Here is a 9700-nt window from a genome sequence, read left to right as displayed (position 1 = left end):
TTAAAAAATGCATTTGTCAGTTTCAGTTTTCAGTAGATGTTTGCATGTTGTATATTTGCGTATTGTATTTGCCACCTTGTTAAATTCATTTGCTATAGTAGTTGTTTTAAAGATTACTTAGGATTTTCTATATAAACCACCGTGTCATATGCAGATAGAGACTGTGTTTTTGTTTATGTTTTTTTCCTGATTTTTATACCTTTTGTTTCTTTACTGATCCTGTTTGAATGGCCAGATTTTACAGTATTTAGTCATAAGAGTAGGTATCCTTTTCTTGTTCCTGATCTTAGGGGAAAAGCATTTTAGTCCTTCACTATTAAATACATTGTTAGCTCCAAGTTTTCATAGATGCCATTTACCAGATCAAGGAAGCTCCTTTCTATTTCTAGTTTACTGAGAGATTATGTTATGGATATTTGTTCAATTGTGTTAATACTAATTCTGCCTTTATTGAAAAAAACCCATATATCTTCATTATAAGTTTAGCAGAAAACATGGAAGACCTTCAAACTAAAAACCACAGTTTGTGCTTTTATCCTTATAAAATGTCCCCTTTAACCCTTGCTCTCAAATGTTATCTGAAATTAATATTATTAATTCAGTGATTCTGTGCTTACGGTTTGCCAGGGATACGTTTCTAACCATTTGGTTTCAATTATCTATGTCCTTATATCTAAAATGCATGTTTCTTATAGACAACATATAATTGACCCCTTTCTATTCTCAATAAAAACGTCTTTAATTGGAGTATTTATTCCAGTAAAGTTTAATGTCATTATTGATATAATTGGATTTATGCCTATTATTTTACTATTGTTTCCTTATTTTCCCTTTCTTTTGTAATTTTGTTCCCCTTTTTCTTTTTCATTCTTTGTGTGTATTTTCAGAGTTTCACATTGTCTATCAATGTTTATTTATATTGAGATACAACTGACCTATAACGTGATACTGCTGTCAGTTTTAGGTTTACAACATAATCACTTGATGTATGTATATATTGCAATACTATTATTACACTAAATTAACATCTATAACCACACAGAGTTGCTGATTTTGTGTGTATGTGTGATGAGAATTTTAAGATGTATTATCTTAGCAACTTTCAAATATACAGTACATTTTTGTTACCAGAGTAACCATGCTGTACATGACCTCCCCAGACTTATTTATTTTATACAGTTGTCTTACCACATCTACGGTTTCACTTTCCATGGTTTCAGTTACCAGTGGTCAACTATGGCCCCAAAGCAGATAATTTTCCTTTCTCATGTTTGTCAGTAGGTCATTAGTGTCACAATGCCTGCATTATTCACCTCACTTCATCTCGTCACATGTGCTTTTGTATCATCTCACATCATCACAGGAGAAAGAAGGGGGCAAGTAGAGTGCAATAAGATATTTTAAGAGACAGATAAAGAGACTACTTTCACATAACTTGTGTTATAGTACATTATTATAATTGTTCTATCTTATTGTTGTTGTTAATCCCTTATTGTGATATAATTTATAAACTCAACTCTACCATAGGGATGTATGTATAGGACAAAACATGGCATACGTAGGGTTGAGTAACAGCCACAGTTTCAGGCATCCATTGGGGATCTTAGAATGTATCCTCCATGGTAAGAGGGGACTCCTGTAACTGGAGCTTTGTGCCATTTGATCACCTGTTGACACATCTCATCCCCTGCCCAACTTTGATTGTTTTAAGATTGCACATATAAGTGAATTCAGACAGTATTTCTTTCTTTTTCTTAATTTTACTTAGCATAATGCCCTTAAGATCCGTCCATGTTGTTGCAGATGGTAGGATTTCCTTTTATTTTACATGTGTGTATATGTGTGTGTTTACTTAATAGTTGCATATGTGTATATACATACACACACATATATACACTGTGTGTATATATGTGTGTGTGTATTTACATATATATACACATATATACATATATATGTATATGTGTATACATATATACGTATATATGTGTATATATACATATACATATATATGCACATATATATGTGTGTATATATATGTATATGTGTATTTACATATGTATATACACATATATATGTATATATATGTATATATATACATATATATGTGTATATACATATGTAAATATATATATATGTAAATACACACACACACACACACACACACACACACACACACACACACACACCATGTTTTCTTTACCTGTTTATCCATTGATGGACACTTAGGTTGTTTCCGTGTCTTGGGTGTATAAGTAAATGCTGCAGTGGACATGGGGGTGCACATATCTTTCTGAGATAGTGACTTCCCGGATATATACCTGGAAATAAAATTGTTGAATTATCTGGTGGTTCTGTTTTCAATTTTTTGAGGAACTTTTCTGTGGTTTTTAGTGGCTGTACCTATTTCCATTCCCACCAATAGCCCACAAGGTTTTCATTTATCTCATCATCTTTGCCAGTGCTTGTTATTTCTTGTCTTTTTGATAATAGCCTTTTTCAACAGGTGTGAGGTTATATTTCGTGGTAGTTTTGATGTGCCTTTCTCTTATCATCAATGACACTGAGCACCTTTCCATGTATGGGTTTGCCATTTGTAAGCCTTTTTTTTGTTTTTTGGAAAAATGTCTGTTCAGAACTTCTGCCCATATTGTAATTGTGTTTTTTGTCATTGTTTTTATTGACTTGTAGGAGTTCTTATATATATATTTTGGATATTAACCCCTTAACAGATACATGATTTAAAATTGTTTCCTTCCATTCCATAGGTTGCCTATTTATTGCTGGTGTTCTTTGCTATAGAGAAGCCTTTAGGGTTGCTGCAGTTTCACTTGTTTATTTTGGTGTTTGGTATCAAATCCAAAAAAGTCATTGTCAGAACCGATCTCAAGGAGCTTACCCCTTATCTTTTCTACTAGGCGTTTTATGGCTTCAGGTTTTACATTTAATAAGTGGATTGCTTTGGGTAGTGTGGACATTTTGACAGTATTAATTCTTCCAACCCATGAGCATGGACTGTTTTCCCATTTATTGTGGCTTCTTCAGTTTCTTTCATTACTGTCTTGTAGTTTTCAGTACGTAAGTTTTTCACCTCTTTGGTTCCATTTATTTTTAGGTATTTTATTCTTTCTGATATATAATTTTGTGTGGGATTGTTTTCTTAGTTTATCTTTCTGATGTTTTATTTTTAAAGTACAGAAGTAAAGCTAATTTTGTATGTTGATTTTATAACCTGCAACTTTTCTGCATTCATTTGTTTTACAGAGTTTTTTTTGTTTGTAGGTGGAGTCATTAGGGTTGTTACATATAACACCCTCCCATCTGCAAATAGAGTCCTTCTTCCTTTCCAGTCGAATGCCTTTTCCTTCTTTGATGCCTTGAACTGTTCTGTATCTCCTTGCTCTGACTGGTGCTTCCCGTACTGTGTTGAATCAAGGTGGCGAGAGTGGGCATCTGCCTGGGTTTCCCATCTCAGAGGAAGACTTTGAAAGTTTCACTGCTGAGTATGTCAGCTGGGGGGTTGTCATATATGGCCTTTGTTATGTTGAAGTTCATTTCCTCTGAACCCACTTTATTGAGAATTTTTATCGTAATGGATGGTGAATTTTGTCATGATTTTTAACCACCTATTGAGATGGTCATATGATTTTTATCCTTCATTTTCTTAATCCGGTGTATTGTACTGATGCATTTGTTTATGTTGAGGCTTCCTTGTAGCCTTGGGATAAATGTCACCTGATCATGATGTATGATGCTTTTTTTAAAAAAAAATTTTATTATTTTAATGTTTTTATTTATTTTTGAGAGAGAGACAGAGTACTAGTGAGGGATGGGTAGAGAGAGAGGGAGACACAGAATCTGAAGCAGGCTCCAGGCTGTGAGCTGTCAGCACAGATCCCGACGTGGGGCTTGAACTCACAAACTGTGAGATCATGACCTGAGCCGAAGTTGGACACTCAACCGACTGAGCCACCAGGCGCCCTGATGTATGATCCTCTTAATGTAGTGTTGAATTTGGTTTACTAATGTTTTGTAGAGGATTTTTGCATGTCTGTTCATCCAGGATAGTGACCTCAGTTTTCATTTCTGGTAGTGTCCTTGTCTGGTATTTGTATCAGGTAATGCTGGCCTCATAAAATGAGTTTGAAAGTGTTCCCTCCTTTTGTATGTATTTTTAAATAATTTGAGAAAAATTCTATTAATTTGAGAAAAATTGGTATTAATTTTTTCTTTGAATTTTTGGTAAAATTCACCAGTGAAGCCATCTGTCTGGTCCTGGACTTTGGTTGTTGGGAGGGTTTTTGATTGTTGATTTAGGCCCCTTACGAGTAATTGATATGTTCAGATTTTCTCTTTTTTCATGATTCATTCTTGGTAGGTTGTATGTTTCTATATATTCATTTCTTTTAGGTTGTCCAATCTTGTTGGTATATAATTGTTCATAATAGTTTCTCGTGTTTTGTATTTCTGTGGTATGGTATGTAATGTCTCCATTTTCATTTCTGATTTTGTATGCTGGAATCTGCTCTCTTCTTGGTGAGTGTAGGTAAAAGTCCATATTTTTTGTGTTTTTTTTAACTGCTTTTTGTTGATTTTTTTTATTGTCTTTTTGGAATCTTTATTTTGCTCTGATCTTTATTGTTTTATTCCTTCTACTTTCTTCTTTTCTTTGGGCTTCGTTTGTTCTTTTCTAGTTCCTTGAGGTGTAAAGTTAAGTGATTTGAGATATTTCTTGTTTCTTAAGCTAGGCATTTATCACTATAGACTTCCCTCAAAGAGCTGCTTTTGCTGTGTTCCGTTAAGTTTTACTGTGTTGTATTTCAGTTTCCATTTGGTTCAAGATTTTTTAAATTTTTCTTTTGATTTCTTCTTTGACCTATTGCTTATTTAGTATCATGTTGTTTAACCCTCCTGTATTTGTTAGTTTTCCAGATTTCTTGTGGTTAGGCATCTTGTTCATTCCATAGTGGTTGGAAAAGATGCTTATAGTAATCATAAGATTTCAGTCTTCTTAAATTTCTTTTGTGGCCTAACATATGTTGTGTTCTGGAGAATGATTCATGTTCACTTGAGAAGAAACTGTATTATTATGCAGCTATTTGGTGGAATGTATTTTGTATGTTAAGTTTATCTGGTCTATTATGTCTGTTTCCCTATTGATTTGTGTAATTCCTTTTTTCCTTTTTCTCTTGCTCACTTTCCTTGTGATTTGAACATTTTTTATAATGTTATGTTTAAATTTGATTGATTGATTGATTGATTGTGAGAGTGTTAGTTGGGGAAGAGGCAGAGAGACTGGGAGAAAAAGAGTTTTAAGCAGGCTCCATTCCCAGCATGGATCCTGACCCAGGGCTCTATCTCACCACAGTGAGATCATGATCTGAGCCCATTCAAGAGCTTGATGCTTAACTGACTGAGCCACCCAGGTGCTCCTGTAATGTTATATGTAGATTTCTTCCTCTTGTGTGTACTTACTGTAGGTTTTTGCTTTGCTTTCACAGATTATTACATAAAACATCTTATAACATCTTATTTTAAACTGTTAACACTTTAAGTTCACGTGCATTTTGGGTGCGCCTGGGTGGCTCAGTTGGTTAAGCACATGACTCTTGATTTCAGCTCAGGTCATGAGCCCCGCATTGGGCACTGGACTGACAGCATGGAGCTTGCTTGACATTCTCTCTCTGTCCTCTGTCTCTGCCTCTGCCCTGCTTGTGCTTGCTCTCTCTCTCTCTCTCTCTCTCTCTCTCTCAAAATAAACATAAAAATTTTTTTTCAATTGAGAAAGTTTCACATGCATTCTGAAGCTCTCTATATTTTTACTCCCCTTAGTGTTTTATGTTTTTATGTCTCTAAATTTTTTTTTTTTGATGTTTACTTAATTTTGAGAGAGGGAAGTAGCAGGGGAGTGGTAGAGAGGGAAGGAGAGAGAGAATCTCAAGCAGGCTCCACACTGCCAATGCAGAGCCCGACATGGGGCTTGAACTCATGAACTGAGAGATCATGACCTGAAGTGAAATCAAAAGTCAGATGCTCAAGCGACTGAGCCACCCAGGCGCCCCTCTGTTTAAATCTCCTTACCTTGCGTGTGCGTTAACTAATTACTGTATTTATTATGATCATAGTTATTTTTTTACTATTTGTCTTTTGTTCTTCATACAGTATTTGTAAGTGATTAAGCAGTTAACACTAGATTATTCAGAATTCCACTGTACATTGACCTTGAAATGTGCACTTTCACATGTTTTCCTGGTTACTAATTAGCATGCTTTCCTTTTAGCTTAAGGCACTCCCTTAAACATTTCTCATAAGGCCAGTCTGGTGGTGAGGCGCTCCTTCAGCTTTTTATTTTGCATGAAAAAATTGAGGAGAGTTTTAAGTAAAATAGAGCTGTAAGAATATTCCAGAGAAATCCCTTGTACCCTTTGCCCAGTTTCTCCCAATGGTGACGTCTTGCAACCGTACCGACAGAGAACAGTCTCCCAGGAGGGGGTATTGACATTGGTAAAATCCACTGCTGTCCTTTTTCTTTGGCCAGTTCACTTGTATTCATTTCTGTGTGTTAAGTTCTGTGATGTTTTATCATTTGTGCGGAGTCATATATCCACCACCATAGTCCGGATACAGATACTTCGGTCCTGCAAGGGTTCCTGTGCTGCTTTTTCATAACTACGCCCTCCTCTTTCCTCACCCCTCCCACCCCTCTCCTTAATGTGTGATGTTAATTCTTAATTAATTAATTCTTAATTCTGCCCTCCTTTTCTAAAGTTTCATCATTTTAAAAATTACAACAAAGGAATCTTGGAGAATGTAACCTTTTGCTGTTGACTTTTTTTTCCCCTCAGCATAATTTCCTACAGATTCATCCGAGGTGGTACATCTATCAGTAGTCTGTTCCTTTACTTTACTGAGTTAGTGTCCCACAGGGCATATACCTATACAGCTTGTTTAGCTTTTAATCTGTTCTAGGACATCTGGACCGATCCCAAGTTTTGACTGTTAAAATTAAAGCTTTTGTAAACTTTGTGTACAAGTTTTCATGTGAAAATAATTTATCGTGTCGGAAGACTAATTGTGGGTGATATTACAGTTAATTTTCCGTTCCCATTAGCAGTGTCTGCGTGGTCCAGTTTCTCTGTGCCCTACTCCGCATGTGGTATTGTGTAACTGTTGTTGAGTTTGTCTCCATGAAAGTTACTTAGCAGTATCCCATGATGGTTGGCATTTGCATTTCCCTAGTTGCTAATGATGTTGATCAGGTTTTGTTATGCTTATTTGCCACCTGCACTTCCTTTTTGATGAAGTATCTGATGCTCATTTTCTGCCTGAATTGTTTGCTTTTCTACTGTTGAGTGAGGAGGGCTCTTTGTATATTCTAGATGTAGTCTTTTTCTGAGAGGTTGTTTGTAAATATTTTCTCCTAGATTTTAGCTTCTCCTTTCTTCCTCTTCACATGGGTTTTTAAGGAAAAAAGTGTATCATTTTTATGAGTTCAAGTGTATCAATTGTTCCTTTTATGGGTTGTGCTTTTTTTGGGTCAAATACAGGAACTCTGCATAGTCCTACATTCTGAAGATTTTCCTCCCTTTTTAAATTTTTTTACATTTTCCATTGGTATCTGTGATCATTTTCAGTTAGCTTTTGCTTTATACATGAGATTTAGGGCAAGGCTATTTTTGTTGTTACTGTTTTGCCCCTGGGTATTGCATTTCTTCCTCATTTGTTAAAAATGCTGTCCTTTATCCACTGAATAGCTTTAGTACCTTTGTTAAACCATAGCTGAGAGTATTTGTGTGGCCCTCTTTCTGGGTTCTTTATTATTTTCCTGTCTTTGTGTTTATGCCTCCCTCAATACCTCACTGTTTCAGCCAAGACAGCCTTAATGACGGGCAGTTATTCATCGCATTGTATTCCTGTCTTTTCAGGATTGCTTTCACTATTTTAATATTCGTGCTCCATTAAATACATTTTACAATGAGTTTGTGTATGTCTGCAAAAACCTTTGGGATTCTTGTAGGAATTCTGCTGATCAGTCCTGCCCAGGGGCACCTTGTTGTGTTGGCTTTGCTTTATTGCGCTTCACAGATACTACGTTGTTTTTTTGTTTTGTTTTGTTTTGTTTTTTACAAATTGAAGTTTCCAGACTTAGGGGAAGAAGCCGCTGCAGAAACAGCAAGAGAACTGGAATCAGAAGTAGAGCCTGAAGACCAAATTGCTGCGTCTCATGATACAAGTTGAACGGATAAGGAGTTGCTTCTCAGGGAGGAGGAAAAAAGTGGTTTCTTGAGATGGAAGCCACAGCTGGTGAAGATGCTGTGAAGATTGTGGGAATGGCAATAAAGGATTTAGAACATTCCATCAACCTGGCAGGTGAAGCAGTGGCGGCCGCGTTTGAGAGGATTGATTCCAATTTTGAAGGAAATTATGTGGGTAAAATGCCATCAAACAGCATCACATGCTGTAGAGAAATCATTTGTGAAAGCAAGAGTCAGTTGCTGTAGCAGAGTTCATCGTTGTCTGATTTTAAGACATTGCCACGGCCACCGCATCCTTCAGCCGCCACCCTGATCAGTCAGCAGCCGCCAGCATCGAGGCAGGACCCTCCACCAGCAGAAGTGCGACTTCCTGATAGTTCAGATGAAGGCTAGTGTTTCTTAGCCAAAAAGTAATTTTTAATTAAGGTACGTACATTGGTTTTTTAGACAGAAAGCTGTTGCACACTTAATAAACTACAGTATTGTGAAAGTACAATTTTTTCTATGTATGCCCAGGGAAAACAAAAACTTCATTTGACTCATTTTTTTGTGATATGCACTTTACTGTAGTGGTCTTGGAGCCAAACCCACCTTTGTAGAAGTTTGGGAATAACTTAACACTTTGACTGTGTTCGTTCTTCTAATCCATGAACGTGCTGTCTCTATATCTCTTTAAGTCTTCTTTAATTTTTTAAATCATCTTCCTGTAATTTTTAGCATACATAACCTGCTAGCATGAACTGTGTCTTGGGGTCCCTGGGTGGCTCAGTTGGTTGAGTCTCCAGTTCTTGACATTGGCTCAGGTCATGATCCCACAGTTCTTGGGACTGAGCCCCACATTGGGCTCTGTGCTGACAGCGTGGAGCCTGCTTTGGATGCTCTCTCCCCTCTCTCTCTGCCCCTCTCCTGCTCACGAGCACATACATGCCTTCTCTCCCTCCCTCTCTCTCTTTCTCTCTCAAAGAAACTTAAAAAAAAAAAAAAGGAAATACTGTGTTTTAATTTTAGTTTCCTTATGTTCACCGTTTATGCCTAGTAATGCACTTTATCAGTATGTGTTGATCTTGTTTCTGAGGTCCTTGCTGAACTTGCATATTAGTTCTAGGTCTTTTGTATTGTGGAGTGTTTTATGTTCCTTGAGATTTCCTTTGCTGACGATCATGTCATCTCCAGTTTCATTTTTTTCCTTTCCAGTCTGTGCATTTGCCTCCATATTGATTTTTTTGACTTCTTGAAGTAGCCAAAGCATCCAGTGCTTTATGAGTTTGAATATGAGTAGTGAGAGTAGATTTCCTTTTTCTGAGCTTATGGAGAAAGCATCCATTCTTTCAGCATGAAGTACGACATTTCTTATAGGTGTTTTATAGATGCTTTTTGTAAATGATTTTGAGACCGTGCCCCTGTAATCTTACTTTGGTAAAATTTTTATTTTTTAAAATTTTTTTTTT

At 36.3% G+C, this 9700-nt stretch overlaps 1 protein-coding gene and 1 long non-coding RNA gene across 8 annotated transcripts in view; one reads left to right on the top strand and one right to left on the bottom strand.

The window, feature by feature from the left end:
* LOC125929779 (uncharacterized) overlaps positions 1-1321 on the bottom strand; it is a 23128-nt gene extending 21807 nt beyond the window's left edge. Inside the window, exon 1 of the long non-coding RNA XR_007459961.1 lies at positions 1189-1321. This is a non-coding gene — a long non-coding RNA (uncharacterized LOC125929779). The remainder of the gene's footprint in view (positions 1-1188) is intronic.
* The window catches only part of ZPBP (zona pellucida binding protein), a 114829-nt gene that overhangs the window by 55486 nt on the left and 49643 nt on the right, over positions 1-9700 (top strand). The window lies entirely within an intron of this gene.

This window comes from Panthera uncia, chromosome A2, assembly GCF_023721935.1.
Source record: "Panthera uncia isolate 11264 chromosome A2, Puncia_PCG_1.0, whole genome shotgun sequence".
In the NCBI taxonomy this organism is placed as follows: Eukaryota; Metazoa; Chordata; class Mammalia; order Carnivora; family Felidae; genus Panthera; species Panthera uncia.
The sequence above is the reverse complement of the archived record's forward strand: the minus strand, read 5'-3'. Positions and strand labels throughout refer to the sequence as shown.